At 50.5% G+C, this 15,701-nt stretch overlaps 1 protein-coding gene across 14 annotated transcripts in view; it reads left to right on the top strand.

Moving 5' to 3' along the window:
• Window positions 1-15,701, top strand: part of GATAD2A (GATA zinc finger domain containing 2A) — a 128,372-nt gene that overhangs the window by 21,338 nt on the left and 91,333 nt on the right. For 3 of the 14 annotated variants that reach the window (XM_055235489.2, XM_055235495.2, XM_055235492.2), the window contains exon 1: window positions 112-455. The exons of 10 other annotated variants lie outside the window; for them this stretch is intronic. The gene's annotated coding sequence lies outside the window, so the exon portion shown is untranslated. Of the gene's footprint in view, window positions 1-111; window positions 456-15,701 lie in introns of those variants that run through there. One more of the 14 variants, XM_063616333.1, reaches the window with a different exon arrangement.

The following is a 15,701-nucleotide window of genomic DNA, read 5'->3' on the forward strand; positions in this document are numbered from 1 at the left end:
CCGGGGCGGTACCGGCCGGCCCCGCCCCCTCAACTCAGGGCCCGCCTTCTACGCCCGGAGCCACGCCCACGAGCTCCTCCCTTCTCATCAGGCCCCGCCCCTCGGTCGCCGCGCCCCGCCCAGCCGGGCGCGGGCGGGCGGCGTCGCCTTTAAGAGCTCCCCGGTGTTTTGGGGGCCGCGGGCCGGGCGCGCTGACCTGGTGCGCATGTCCCGGGCGGTGACGCCGGCGCCGGGCTCCATGTGTGCGGCCGAGGGGCGCATTATCTGGCCGGCGGCGCGGGCGGGCGGGCGGACCGGCGGAGCGAGCGCCGCGGGCCCGGGCGGCCCCACAGGCGGAACGAGCGCGCGCGGCCCGGCGCCCCCGGCCCCTCCGCCGCCCGGCCCCGCGGGCGACCCCGGACCCGCAGCCCCCCTAACCTGCGCGCTGCCCTAGGGCCCGGCCGACCCGCGGCCCGGTAAGTTCTGGACCAAACTTGGCGGGGGGCGGGGGCCGGGGACGCTCGGCTGAGACTGGAGCTGCGCGGGCCGCGCAGGGTCGGGGCCTCGGGGGGCTGTGAGGGACCCCTGCATGAGCGTGGAAAAGTGAGAGCGAGCGAGTTCTACTCCTTGTATTCTGGGAGCGTCTTCTTGCGCTGCCCTGGAAAGTTCCTCGCCCCAAGGCGGCCGGGGCACGTGGGGGCCGGGCGGGGCTGGGGTCCCGGAAAGTCGCGGCGTCGCCCCGCTTCCGTCCTGCGCTTCCTGCGGGGTCGGGGGAAGGGCTGGGCCGCGAGGCGTCTCTTCCGAGCGGTCGGGACGGGTGGAGGCGGCGGGAAGACGGCACGTGGGCGCGCGGGGCGGGGGTCCCGCTCAGGGGCGGGGGTCCCGGGCGGGTTGGGCAGCAACGCTGAACCCCGCGGCGGCGGCGGCGGCGGCGGATCCCGTGTCAGAATAAGAGTCCCCGCGCGCCCATGCCTGGAGGGCCGGCCCTCCCCCAGCTCGCGCCCTTCTTGCCTGACCCCCGGGAGCCGCGGGACCCTTCCCCCTCTCTGATCTCTGGCCTTTCTCAAGGCCCGACACTTTAAATTTGCCTTAGCATCTAGGCGGTGGCTGCATTGATTTCTTTTTTCCCACCTGGAGTGGGTCGGCATCAGTGACTAGACAGCAGCATCTGGCCTTTTAAAGGGATTATTGCCAAGAATCGGAATTGATCACTTCAACAAGGAAAGGCTTATGGGCAGGGCCCAGGCTGAGAGCCTGACGGACACTTGGATTGTGCGTACACTGGGACCCAGAAATGAATGGTGACCCCTCCCTTAGGAAGTGAATGACAACCCTTAGGTGCGTGTTTCTGTCCTGAGAATTTTGCACAGGGCAAAATTTTGTAGGTTTGACTTAACGTCTTTAGATGTGTAGTTCATCCTTATCTTAAGAGCTTTGGATTCTTTAGATCAAAGTCCGAGTGAGTCACTTGAGCCTTTAATTTTCTCTCTTCCTACCGGTTTAGTTCTTTCAGTTTTCTTGGAGTACATAGTGCTGGTTACATCTCTGGTTCTGTGTGCCCATTCACACAGTGACACCTCCTGGCTGTGGCAGCACAGAAACTGAGAGACAGCCCTCTGTGCGGGTGCCTCAGTCTTGGACTGTAGTCCTGTTGACTGACTTACTCTTCTGGTAGTCGTTACAAGTTTTCTTTTAAACTAGATTACATGAAATAATGTTTGCTGGCACCAGTTTGTTAACATATGCTAAGCAGTAGTTTGTCAGACTTGACCACGAACTGTGGAGGGCTGATAGCTCATACTAGCCCTCGGGTTTGAGTGCCTCCGGTGTGCTAAGCTCCCCTGCACAGACATATTCAGTGCCCATAACAATCCCGTGGGGAGAAGGGGAGTATTATCTGCGCTTTACAGGTGAGGAAATTGGGGCTCCTGGAGGCCAGGCGGCTTGCTCAAGGCCTCTTAGTAGAGAGGCAGAGCCAGGCAGCCCGTACTTGGTGCTCTAGAGCCCACAAATGCTGCAGTTTGCGAACCCTAGTGAACATTTCCCTGGCGCTTCTAAAACACAAGGCCATTTTCTTGTCCAGGCTCCAGGCAGGGCACCTCTGTTTGCAGACGTAGGGGATAATCTGGTGACATGGGGACACCATGCTAGCCCTGCTTTGTTCTAGTGGAGCAGCGTTACCAGCTGGATTTTAAGGAACTGAACCACAGAGTTAGTTGCTACTTTGCATTCGCTTCTTCAGCTTCGGACTCAGAAAAGTTGGTCCTTTTCTAGAGGAAACAGTTTATAGAATGTGGGAAATTTGCAAGGGATTTTCTGTATCCTCTGTCTTCACTTATTCCCTCCCCTCCTTCATCTTTCATTTCTTATTTGTCTCATAAAATTCCGAAGCTGGTTTTTATGAAGATTGCTTCTCATCTTGAAAGGGCTATAGAGAATGGGAAAATTTGGATGCAGTGTGTTTTGTTTGTTTGTTTGTTTGAGACGGAGTCTCGATTTGTCACCCAGTCTGGAGTGGCACCATCTAGGTTCACTGCAACTTCCGCCTCTCGGGTTCAAGCAATTCTCCTGCCTCAGCCTCCCGAGTAGTTGGGACTACAGGTGTGTGCCACCATGCCCGGCTAAGTTTTGTATTTTTAGTAGAGACGGGGTTTCACCATGCTGGCCAGGCTGGTCTCGAACTCCTGACCTCGTGATCTGCCCACCTCAGCCTTCCAAAGTGCTGGGATTACAGGCGTCAGCCACCACGCCTGGCGGATGCATTGTTATTTCCACTCAGATGACATCATTTTTTAAAATGTCAAGTCATCTCTATTAATGCAGTATCATTTGGCAAATCCTATAATCTTACATTTTGATAGTGAGGGAAAAATATAATGCTACTTTCAGAAGGAAAAAATCCTGGAAAGATTTGTACCAGAATGTCAATAAAGGTCTCTACATTAGGATTAGCAATAGTTTTTCTTTTTTAGAAAACTTTTTAGTGTCTCTGTATTTTGCATGTGTATGTTTTTAATGAGGAAACATGTTTTAAATACTTTAATTTTCAACTCTTCAGTATCTCCTCTGACTTGTTTTGCATCATTTATTTTCTGAATTTCTGGCATTGCAAGTAGTGATTTCTAGATTGATACATTCAACAAATATCAGAGTGCATACTGTGCCTTTGACACTGCTAGGAATCCCTCCTCAGTAGAGTTTATAGTGAGATTAGTGGGCCAGGAGTCGTAATTAATCTCATAAACATGGGGAAACTTACAGGGATCAAGAAGAGAAGGACACTGTGACCTGGTGAGCCCGAAAGGGCCTTTCTCCTACTGGGATCAGAGAACATGTAGGGGAACCCTCTTGAAGGGGATAAGGCAAGGGCTGGTGCAGTGAGGCTCACAGCCAGGACCTCTTTGGGTCTTAGCAGATGACTAAAGGATGCCTCTGAAGAATGTGGCTGGGAAAGTTGTAAAGCCATTCTTTAAATGTTGGCTTTTTTTTTTTTTTTGGTGTTTGTTCTCTTGGGAGAAAATTAAGAATGACCAGCAGAGTCTTGGATATGTCAATTCCCAACAGAGACAAAAATGTAATGGCCCTTACCACTGAATTTAGTTAAGCACCATCATTAGCATGTACTGACACCTCAAAAGCCTGGGCAGCTCCGATGCTTGTCTGGAGAACTACCTGCTTGGACTCGGTGTGTTTCTGTGCCATCAAATGGAACAGGCAGGGCTATTTTCTCTAGACCTTTCCCCCCCATAATTGAGTTAATTTATGCTGGTTGTAGAAAACTAGGAAGATTATGAAATAGGTGAGTGGGTGAAGTCTTCTCGAGCAGCTGTCCTGGGGTAATAGAGCATCCCTGGGATTTCCTCCTAACCCTTGTCTGGTTGGGAAGTGTGGCAGAACCAGAAGAACAAGTTGGCAGTGTCATATTTTGAGGCTTACAGAACTATGCTGCCTGCTAAGTGTGGTTGTTTGTTAGAATGGATGCTTTTGAGTTATCTGAGCTGCTTCGGGAGGTGACTTTCCACAGTCTGGCCTCAGACTGTAGGTCTTTCAGGTTAACAGGACTTAAGTGCTAACTGTGCAAAGGTATGTCTTTGAATGGAATTAGGAAGGCAGTGTATTAAGAAGGTTGAGATTTAAAAAGACGGATCTTGAAGTGGTTGGTGGTTGCAGCGAGGTGGAAGTAGTGAGACCCGTACTGTCAGAAACAAAGATACCACTGGGGACAGATCCCGCTCGAGCATGGGTTCCCCAGCATCCCCGCAAACAGGATCTGGGACTTTTTTGTCAAGAGATTGTCAGACCTTTGGCTTCTTGCCCCTCCCCCACCTTGTGCTTTCCAGACTATATTTGTGACCTCTTTTTGTCTGATGGAAATGTAGGTTAGTCTTTTAGAAGACAAAGGAATTTACTCTAATAGAATACCTTCAGGTAGCCTCAGGAAGTGATTGGGAATCCACGAAACCCTCTAGGTGTGGGAGAGAGGGGCCGTAGGTGAGAATGTCACACGTTTGCACCGGTTTGCACAGTTGCCAGGGCCCCTTGCAGCTCCTCTGTACGCTGTACCCCCTTTGTCTCTCCTGAGCCTCCAGAGGCACCTTCACAGGTGAGTTTGTCAGGGAACTTGCCTTTCTGTCTGATTCCTGATTTTAGGGTTCCTTATATGGAAGGGCTGAAGACCTGCAATTTCTGAGGATGCTGGAGGCTAGCTTCTGAGATAGGATTTGCTGGCAGGAGATGAGCAGTACTCTAAAGGGGGGCTCCCAGCAAGTCAAAAGTGGTAGTTTTTGGGGCAGGGGGTGGGGGATGGAGGGTGGTGGGTGGAGTGGTCGAGGCTTCAGGGCTTTCCTGCTACTTGGCCTCAAAGATAGTAGCTATGCCTGTGGGGAGGGGTGTGGCCATGTGGTACAGGATTGGGGAGAAATTCCACTTGTTTGAAAGATTTGTTGAAGAATCCCTCAGCTATTCCTCCTGCAGTTCCGTCTCAGGACCTGGCGCTGCCTGGCCTGCCTTGCCGGTTAGATATTCTGGTTTGAACCTTGATACGTAGCCTAAATAAGGTGGTGCCTTCGAGCGCACACTTTAAAAATACTGCTGCATTATGGTGGCACAGCAGCTCCTCCTGTGCCAAGGAGGCCACTTTGAGTCTAGGGGGCACCTGCTTTTTGCCAAGTGTGGCCATGTGCTTATTGCTGAGCAGCCTGTCTCTAGTGGCATCCAGGACAGCCCTGGCTTTGCCTCAGACAGCCTGATGTGAGCTCTGCCTGGCCACTTCCTAGCGAAGGACGTTGTTGAATTTCACCCCTGTTTCCCATTTCTGTCAAGGGGGTACTTACTATCTCCCATGGAAGGTTGTGTTGGGAGTGAGATAGCAAGTGCAAATGATCGACCCCAGTGCCTGTGTTCCACACATTGGAGTTCAGTGAGTACTGTTATGACTGTAACAGATGAGCCAGAGTTCACAAGCATTAACAACTGCCCCATCTCTTCTGTGGGGTACGACACCACGCTCATGGTAAACTGTCACTGTCTGCATGCCCCCTTTGGAGCCACACTGGGGTGTATGCCTCAGCTTTGTGCCCCAGCCTATTCCCCTCTCTCCATGTTCCTGAGAAGAAGGCAAAGTTCCCCACAGGGGGTGATACTTGCCATAGTCACCTTGCTCATTATTCTGTGGCTGGGACCTACTCCAGCCTTTCTGATTTCAGACTTTGTCTATTTTTTTCCACTACCTTGGGGCCTTCTTGACGATACTGAATGCCTGGGTTGGTTGTGCCCCAAGCCAGGAGGCAGCCTCTTTCCTGGCCCAGGGCTTGCGGAAGCCAGCATCCTGACTTCCATCTGTGAGATGGGAAGCCGTTTGCCAGGCAGATCTGTCATCGGAGCCTTCCTTGGAGAACTGAGAGGGGTCCCTGTCATTGAGTGGACTCTGGGTGGAGGCTGGAAGTAGGTGGTTTGATGGTACTTGCAGTGGCGTCTGGGAGCGCTAGGGTGAATCTCATCCTCCTGGACATGCCTTCCAGACTGACAGCTTTCCAGCCAGCTTGGAGTTGGACAGACCTGGCTTTGTCCCTGACAGCATGCAGTTTACCACTCTTCAGCGTTGGGTGGGTCACCTGGTCACCTGGCCTCAGCTTTCTTTTCTGTTGGCGGAGACAGCATCTTTGACCTAACAGGATGCTGTGAGGACAAGTGGAAAGTGTCTACAAGCAGTCAAGGGTATTCCAGCCTTTGCCTCTCCATTTACCTCAGAGCCAAAAAGCTTTCTCCCCCCAGATGTCAACTACACAGTGATTCTTGAACACCTCACATCTCAGTTATCACATATAATGTAACACTCAGATTGAGGAGCTTGGTTTTCTTTATAACAGAATCCCACTGCAAGCTAACAATTTGGAGGCCTAAGAGTCAGGTCAAAGCCGGGCACGGCGGCTCACGTCTGTAATCCTAGCACTTTGGGAGCCTAAGGCAGGCTGATTACTTGAGCCCAGTAGTTCGAGACCAGCCTGGGCAACATAACAATCCCCCATCTCTCTCTTTTTTTTTTTTTTGGTGGGCTGTCTCAGGCCGCTTTTTTTTCTCTCTTTTTTTTAAATTTATTTATTTATTTATTTATTTTTTTGTTGAGACGGACTGTCGCTCTGTCGCCCAGGCTGTAGTGCAGTGACGCGATCTCAGCTCGCTGCAAGCTCCGCCTCCCAGGTTCATGCCATTCTCCTGCCTCAGCCTCCCGAGTAGCTAGGACTACAGGCGCCTGCTACCATGCCCGGCTGATTTTTTGTATATTTAGTAGAGATGGGGTTTCACCATATTGGCCAGGATGGTCTCGATTTCTTGACCTTGTGATCCACCTGCCTTAGCCTCCCAAAGTGCTGGGATTACAGGCGTGAGCCACTGCGCCTGGCTAATCCCCCATCTCTTAAAAAAAAAAAAAAATTAGCCAGGTGTGGTGGCACGCATCTGTTAGGCCCTGCTACTCACGAGGCTGAGGTGGGAGGATCGCCTGAGCCCGGGAGGTTGAAGCTGCAGTGAGAGGAGATCATGCCATTGCACTCCAGCCTGGGCAACAGAGTGAGACTCTGTCTGCGGGGGTGGGGCGGGGGGGGGGATGGGCATAAAAAAAAGGTCTGATCAGATTATCTGGAAGGGATGTGAAAAACCCTGTGGCCGTAACTCTACAAATAATACCAACTTAACATTTTCTCTAGTCACAGCCATTCTGTGCAATTAACCTTTGAGTCAGTGGCTGTGAATCTATACTCAACACATTCTTACCTTAGAGACCGCTGCTTGCCCTGACCTTGGAGGTGGGCAGGTTTTAGGCCAGTAAAGTAGGCCTCCAATTTACGATGGATTGACTTAAAATTTTTCAACTTTATGTTGGGTTTATCAGAGGTAACACCATTGTAAGTCGAGGAGCTCCCTTTGATTTATAACAGTTTCTCCTGAACGCGGATCCCTTTCGTACCATGGTAAAGTTGAGAAATTTTAAGTCGAATAATTGTAAAATGGGACCAGTGGCTGTGCTAAATGCATTTGATATTTTCTACTCCCAGTGGAGCTGCATTCTAATAAACCCATCATAAGTTGAGGAGCATCTGTCTTCTTGTTGCTGGGGTTTCAAGTTGGTGGATTTTGGTGGTAGTGACAGCAGATTTGTAGTTCTCTTGTGTGTTTAGCACAGGCTCACTCTGCCAGCAAGTTTTTAAAACTGCTGCTGCCACCTTCGTTCACATCCGCAGAGGAACATTTTTCCTTGTTGCTCAGTGTGGCTGGAGAAAGTAGGAGAGTAGTGAACTGAATTCTTGGTTTGAAGGCATCGATTGAATTGGTTCAGTCACTCATGAGACCTGTGCTGTTCTCAGGACTTGCGTATCATTGACGGAACACCTGAACTTCGTTTTCTGTCGTCTCATTTAGTGTCCCTGGATATGCCGAGGATTCATGCCCACCCCCTTCAGTGGTGGTTCTTTCAGAGGATTCTGTAGTCAGCTCCTTTCCTAGGATTCTCTTATAGCCACTCTAACCCAGGGAGAGTTTGCTGGTGTGTTTGGTGTTTTTGTTTTTGTTTTTTTGAGATGGAGTCTCACTCTGTCGCCCAGGCTGGAGTGCAGTGGTGCAATCTCGGCTCACTGCAACCTCCGCCTCCTAGGTTCAAGCGATTCTCCTGCCTCAGCCTCCCGAGTAGTTAGGATTACAGGCACCCACAATCATGCCTGGCTAATTTTTGTATTTTTAATAGAGACAGGGTTTCGTCATGTTGGTCAGGCTGGTCTCGAACTCCTGACCTCAGATGATCCACCCACCTCGGCCTCCCAAAGTACTGGCATTACAGGTGTAAACCACTGTGCCCGGCCGTGTTTGATGTTTTTATTAAGACGTTTGTTTGATGAACTGACCTTCTCGGTAGTTTGTATGTGGGTCATCTGTCTCCTGCCTCCCTTCCCCAAACTTTTGGTCAAGTTTTTAGTGTTGGGTCTTTTTGTTGTTGTCTCTTTTCCGACTGTACAAGCAACATTTCCTGATGCCGAAGTCAGGGGAGGGGGTGGGAGCCTCAGGTGTCGGTGGTAGGAGTTGCCTGGTCTGCTTTTGAAGTTTTCTTGGGCAAGTATATTAACATATACTGAGTTTAGGCCGGGCGCGGTGGCTCACGCTTGTAATCCCAGCACTTTGGGAGGCTGAGGTGGGCGGATCACGAGGTCAAGAGATTGAGACCACGGTGAAACCCCGTCTCTACTAAAAATACAAAATATTAGCCGGTTGTGGTGGTGGGCGCCTGTAGTCCCAGCTACTCGGAGAGGCTGAGGCAGGAGAATGGCGTGAACCCGGGAGGCAGAGCTTGCAGTGAGCCGAGATTGCGCCACTGAACTCCAGCCTGGGCGACAGACCGAGACTCCGTCTCAAAAAAAAAAAAAAAAAAACATATACTGAGTTTAGGTTGAAATGTAATTGCAGTCTTATTGTTAGTTTGTATCTGTCAGGTTATAGGATTAGAAATATAACTATTTTTGGTAGTTGGGTAGCAGACAAACTGAGGATTCTACCTGGGACTTTCTTCTGTGTACTGTGCTCTGCTGAACCCAACACTGGGCACAAACAGGAAACTGAGGCTCAAGCGGAGGAGGAGTGGCCTGCCCAAAGTTGATTTGCAGAAGCAATGAGGATATATCCCTGTTTTCTCCTGGAATTAGACTTTCTGATCTCTGTTGTTCTTACTGATGTCTTTGTGGCTTGGTGAATTTTGTTTTAGCTTCCTTCTTACTTTATTTATATAGGTCCGTTGGTCAGCTTCCTTCCTCAGGGCCTTGTCTTTTTTTTTTTTTTTTTTGAAACAGAGTCTTGCTCCATTGTCCAGTCTGGAGGGCAGTGGCATGATCTCGGCTCACTGCAACCTCTGCATCAGGGTTCAAGCAATTCTTGTGCCTCATCCTCCCAAGTAGCTGGTATTACAGGCGCATGCCACCACGCCCAGCTCATTTTTGTATTTTTTTTTTTGTAGAGGTGGGGCTTTACCATGTTGGCCAAGCTGGTCTTGAACTCCTGGCCTCAAGTGATTTGCCCACCTTGGCCTCCCAAAGTGCTAGGATTACAGGTGTGAGCCACCATGCCTTGCCTTTTTTTTTGAGTCCTGAGGTCATTTTGGGTGTCTGTAGGGTGAGGATGGGACAGGACATGGGGAGGGAGAACTTAGGGCTGCCTCTGGTTTCTCAGGGCTGCCTTAAAAAAACTATAGTGGCCAAGTGCAGTGGCTCAGGTAACCTTAGCTCTTTGGGAGGCTGAGGTGGGAGGATTGCTTGAGGCCAGAAGTTGGCCTGGACAACATAGTGAGACCCGCCCCCGCCCCCCCGCCCAAAAAAAACCCCCAAAAATGTAGTAGTGTTGAGTAGGTGATGGCTTTACTTTTTTTTTTTTTTTTTTTTTTTTTAAGACGGAGTTTTGCTCTTGTTTCCCAGGCTAGAGTGCAATGGCATGATCTCAGCTCACTGCAACCTCCGCCTCCTGGGTTCAAACGATTCTTCTGCCTCAGCTTCCCGAGTAGCTGGGATTACAGGCATGTGTCACCACACCCGGCTAATTTTGTATTTTTAGTAGATACAAGGTTTTTCCATATTGGTCAGGCTGGTTTCGAACTCGCAACTTCAGGTGATCTACCCGCTTTGGCCTCCCAAAGTGCTGGGATTACAGACTTGAGCCACCACACCCGGCCTTTTATTTTTTTTTTTTTTGGAGATGGAGTCTCACTCCGTTGCCCAGGCTGGAGTGCAGTGGCACAATCTTGGCTCACTGTAACCTCCGCTTCCCAGGTTCAAGTGATTCTCCTGCCCCAGCCTCCCAAGTAGCTGCAATTACAGGCGTGCGCCACCATGCCCGGCTAATTTTTTTTTTTTTTTTTTTGAGACACAGTCTCACTGTGTCACCAGGCTGGAGTGCAGTGGCATGTTCTTGGCTCACTGCAACTTCTGCCTCCTGGGTTCAAGCAATTCTTCTGCCTCAGCCTCCCAAGTAGCTGGGACTGCAGGCACACACCACCACGCCTAGCTAATTTTTGTATTTTTGGTAGAGACAGGGTTTCACCATGTTGGCCAGGATGGTCTCGATCTCTTGACCTTGTGATCCACCCGCTTTGGCCTCCCAAAGTTGGGATTACAGGTGTGAGCCACCACGCCAGGCTGACTTTACATTTTAAGAGCATAAAACTACTTTTCCCTGTATTTTTTTTTTCTCCCAAGAGACATGGTCTTGCCCTGTCATCCAGGCTAGAGTGCAGAGGCTCGTGATCACAATCACTAGGCCTCGACCTCCTGGACTTAAGCCATCCTCCCACCTTAGTCTCCTAAAGCACTGGGATTACAGGTCCCCATCTATTATAAGATGTAATTGCACTTAATTTGTAGACATCCTTCAAGTGATATGCGGGTGACCATTTAAAGATACAAAAAAGGAGCACATGGAAATGGGAGGAGCCAACTAAATATCAGGTCCTGCACTGGGCTCCAGTGGTTGACTGTGTTAGTCCCAGGCGAGAGCAAGGGCCTTAACACTACCAAGGATGCTGGATGAGACCTGGTTAAGGGAATTGAACATGTTTTGTTCAGATGAGAGATGATTTGGGGTGGGGGTGGTGGCAGGTTCCAGAAGGCCCCAGGATCCTGGCTCAGGACTGGACTGAAGGCCTTTCCTGTTGCTGGCACCAGGCGGGCTTGCTCACTTCCTTGGGAAATACAGAGGGGATTCCTCTTACTTTCCAGAGATGAAATCAGGTGACCCTATTGCAAAAGGCAGCAGAAGTGGACAGTGGCTACCTGGGGAAGGAGCTCAGCATCGAGTGAGCAGCTCAGAATCTTGCACCCACCTTCTATGAAGTTTAAGGTGAAGGGAGCTTCTCTACTCTGTTGCCTTGGTTTATTGCATTAGGGAAAAGGATACTTAAATTGCTTGGAAAAATTGGAGTAATTTTGAGCTGTTTAGCCAGTCTTCTGAGTTAGTGAACTACTCTTGGTTGTTTTTTTTTTAAAACTATTTTCTTGTTTTTTGTTTTTTTTTTTAGACGGAGTCTTGCTCTGTCGCCCAGGCTGAAGTGCAGTGGCGCAATCTCGGCTCACTGCAAGCTCCGCCTCCCGGGTTCACGCCATTCTCCTGCCTTAGCCTCTCCGAGTAGCTAGGACTACAGGCGCCCGCCACCACGCCTGGCTAATTTTTTGTATTTTCAGTAGAGACGGGGTTTCACCGTGGTCTCGATCTCCTGACCTCGTGATCCGCCCGCCTCGGCCTCCCAAAGTGCTGGGATTACAAGCGTGAGCCCCCGCGCCCGGCCCTTTTTTTCTTGTTTTGAGGCGGAGTTTCGCTCTTGTTGCCCAGGCCAGAGTGCAATGGCTCTATCTCGGCTCACTGCAACCTTGTCTCCAGGGTCCAAGCGATTCTCCTGCCTCAACCTCCCAAGTAGCTGGGATTACAGGCATGCACCACCATGCCTGGCTAATTTTTGTATTTTTAGTAGAGACAGGGTTTCACCATGTTGGCCAGGATGGTCTCGATCTCCTGACCTTGTGATCCGCCCGCCTCGGCCTCCCAAAGTGCTGGGATTACAGGCGTGAGCCACCGCGCCCGGCCTAAAACTTATTTTTTAAGTCAATCCGTTGACATTTTAGAGCTTAAGCTGCTCCGGCAGGTACCCTGTGGAATGAAATGCAGCTGGGCTTTGCATCACCACACAGTGAAGTGACCAGTGCAGGAAATGTGTTGCTGGCTGTAGGATTCTCTAAGCAGAGCTTCTTAGTTGGTTGCCTGGGATGAGTGACAGGAGTGCAGATGTCCTTGTGGGTAAGTGGCCCCTGCCCTTGACCAGCTCCTTAGGCTGAGAATAGCCTCATCTTACTCTAGTGTCTTCCACACTTCGAATTCTTACTACATGGCAGAAGCTGAAAAAGATGGGGCATCTGATTACCCCCTCCACCCACTATTCTGAGAAGAGAGATGATTTTTCTTGGCTGTCTCAGTCTCAGGGTATCCACAGCTCCTGTGGAGAAGGGGTTCCTCTGTATGCTGCACTAGAGGAATGTTGGGGGCAGGGGGTGGAGTTGGCCATTCACCCTCCTGGACCTCAGGATTTATGGAAAGTCATACCGGGAACTAAGATCGAAAGCGCAGGTTGTTGTGATTATTGTTGATGTTCTGAAACAGGAGACTGTTTATACTTCACTCAAAATAAGGAGAGCCCTCAGAGGTTTCTGAGCATGACAATATCGACTTGAATTGCAGAAGAAAGGCCATTGATAAAAGGCAGGCATGAGCTAATATGGCCTTGGATTTGCCTGATGGAATAAAAAGCAGGGACAGGTGCCAGAGACACTTCAGGAAGATTGGATGGGGATTAACTGGATATCAAGGGTTGAGGACAGTTCATCTGTTTGACAACTGTTGGAGTGCCTTCCCTGCTTGACCAGTGCTGAGCCCCAGGGTTGTCTGGTTGTGAGGGAGATTCCTGCCCTCTGGGGTCTTAGAGCCTCATGGGGGAAACAGGGCAGGGTGTCATGATGCAGACGTCTGGGGCTCTCAGAGAAAGGGCGGGCAGGAGAGGTGTCGTAGCAGTGACAGCTGAATGAGGACTGGAGGGTGACATAGGCCCTCAGATTGTGGGTCTTTGGTTTTAGGGGTAGTGAGCTAGGTCCTGGAGGATGCTCTGGGACAGCTGGGTATTGGCCCTGGGCAGTCATTGTCAGCTATGATGGCCGAGGATGCAGTGGGTGAGGTGTGGAGGCCCCATGTGACCATCAGGACCTTCATGAATGAAGAGAGCATGGCTCTCTGACCCCATCTGACTGGCCAGCTCCAGGGGCAGATGTAGAATTTGATCCATCCTTATGTGTCCCCCTCTCCAAACTGTAGTGCTTTGTGTTAGGTGAAAATGTGACAAGTAATAGTTGAAAGAATGAAATATCCGAGGGACCATCTCCATACATTGGAAAAGTTTGTTCTGCTCTGTTCCTATGAATGAAATAGCAGCAGATGGATGGAAGTTCGAGGAACACAGACTTGTCTTAGCCTGAGAAAGAGCTTTCTAGCACTTGGAGCTATCGAGAAGAGGCTCAGTGTGAACCCAGAGCCCTGGGAGCTGGTTGGGAACCCACATTTTCTAGATTTCTGAGGATTTTCCAGCTTGAGGTTTTAGACATTTTTCCAGAAAGACCCAGAGCGATTAAGACACGTCTCTGAAACAACCACATGAATTATTCTAACAGCTGCTGCTTGCTGGTTTTAGGAAGTTTCCTTGTTTCATGCATTGCTCAAATGTTTTCAGATTCTAGCTCTTTTGGCAGAGTTCGGGGGAGAAGACAGGTGGGTGTCCCGCTGTGACACTGGTTTCGAGAGTGGGGAGGGGTTGTGGTCGCCGGAAGGAAAAGAGCCTTGGGGATTTGCCACTTGGATAAAAATGAATTGGTATCTGTCTAGTAATCACCAAGACCCAAACAGAGTCATTTTGGGGTGGGGGTGAAGTATCAGATGAGTTAGGTGGGAGTGGGCTGGGATGTACTGTGGCTACTGCCCACACTCCAAAAGGCCTCCTAGCTGGGCCTGGGCTGTCTCTCAGTGCCTGTACCCTCCACCATCCTTGAATTCAGTGGCCAGGGAACCTGTCCCCTCCCCCTGGTCTGTGCCCACTCTGCTCATTGCTCTGCTCATGCCTCACATATGTGAGCACTCAGTGGAAGGAGGAAGGGATGTCTGCACACACTCCCCGTTGAGGGACCCTGGCTTGCTCCTGTGGTGCCCTGAGCATATAGTTGCATGCACGTGTGTCTCAATGAAAATGAAGATGAGAATTGGTCCTGGTTTATGACCCAGGCCGGGTAGTATTTGTCAATTCTTCCAGCCCCTTCCTGCATCTCGTACAATGGCAGACAGGGACTCAGAGGCCAGGTGGCTTTTCATGCCCATGGAACTCTGAGGGTTTCCACGCCTTTTACAGCTGGGCTCAGTCCTGGGAGTTTCTAGCAATTCAGTAGAGGGTTAAGTTAACATGCACTTAGTTAGAGGAATAGAGGAATCCCGGGTCTGTACTGATCTCTACATCTTTTTTTTTTTTTTTTTTAAAGATGGATTCTTGTTCTGTCACTCAGGCTGGAGTGCAGTGGTGCGATCTCAGTTCACTGCAGCCTCCGGCTCCCAGGTTCAGGTGATTCTTGTGCCTCAGCTGCTCGAATAGCTGGGATTACAGGCACAAGCCACCACGCCCAGCTAATTTTTGTATTTTAGTAGAGATGGGGTTTTGCCATGTTGGCCAGGTTGGTCTCGAACTCCTGACCTCAAGTGATCTGCCTGCCTTGGCCTCCCAAAGTGCTGAGACAGGTGTAAGTCACCGCCCTGGATGATGCCTGCCTACATCTTTGGTAGAGGAAGTTTTCCCAGAGCCTTGGGAAGGATCCAGTCCTAGGACCGTCTCAGTCAGATTGTTCTCAGTGGTACAGTGGTTCAGGTTTGAGCCTGGGCCTAGGAGGTGGCTGACCTGGGTCTGGATTCCCATCTGACTTATTAACTGTGTGACCTTGGACAACCATCTTGACTTTTTTTTTTTTTTTTTTTTTTTTTTTTTGAGACGGAGTCTCATTCTTGTCACCCAGGCTGGAGTGCAGTGGTGCGATCTCAGCTCACTGCAACCTCTGCTTCCCAGGTTCAAGCAATTCTCCTGCCTCAGTCCCCTGAGTAGCTGGGATTATAGGCGCGCACCACTATATCCAGCTAGTGTTTTTTTTTTTTTTTTTTAAGTAGAGATGGGGTTTCACCATGTTGGCCAGGCTGGTCTTGAACTGCTGACCTCAGGTGATCCGCCCACCTCGGCCTCCCAAAGTGCTGGGATTACAGGCGAGAGCCGTCGCGCCCAGCCCATCTTGACTTTTTTTTTTTTTTTTGAGACGGGTTCTCACTCTGTCGCCCAGGCTGGAGTGCAGTGATGTGATCTTGGCTCACCGCAAGCTCTGCCTTCCAGGTTCCCGCCATTCTCTTGCCTCAGCCTCCCAGGTAGCTGGGACTACAGGCGCCCACCACCACGCCTGGCTAATTTTTTTTTTTTTTTTGTATTTTTAGTAGAGACGGAGTTTCACCGTGTTAGCCAGGCTGATCTCGATCTCCTGACCTCGTGATCCGCCCGCCTTGGCCTCCTAAAGTGCTCGGATTACAGGCGTGAGCCACCGTGCCTGGCCCCATCTTGACTTTTTAAACCTTGGTTT

The sequence above is a fragment of the Symphalangus syndactylus genome, chromosome 13 (genome assembly GCF_028878055.3).
Source record: "Symphalangus syndactylus isolate Jambi chromosome 13, NHGRI_mSymSyn1-v2.1_pri, whole genome shotgun sequence".
In the NCBI taxonomy this organism is placed as follows: Eukaryota; Metazoa; Chordata; class Mammalia; order Primates; family Hylobatidae; genus Symphalangus; species Symphalangus syndactylus.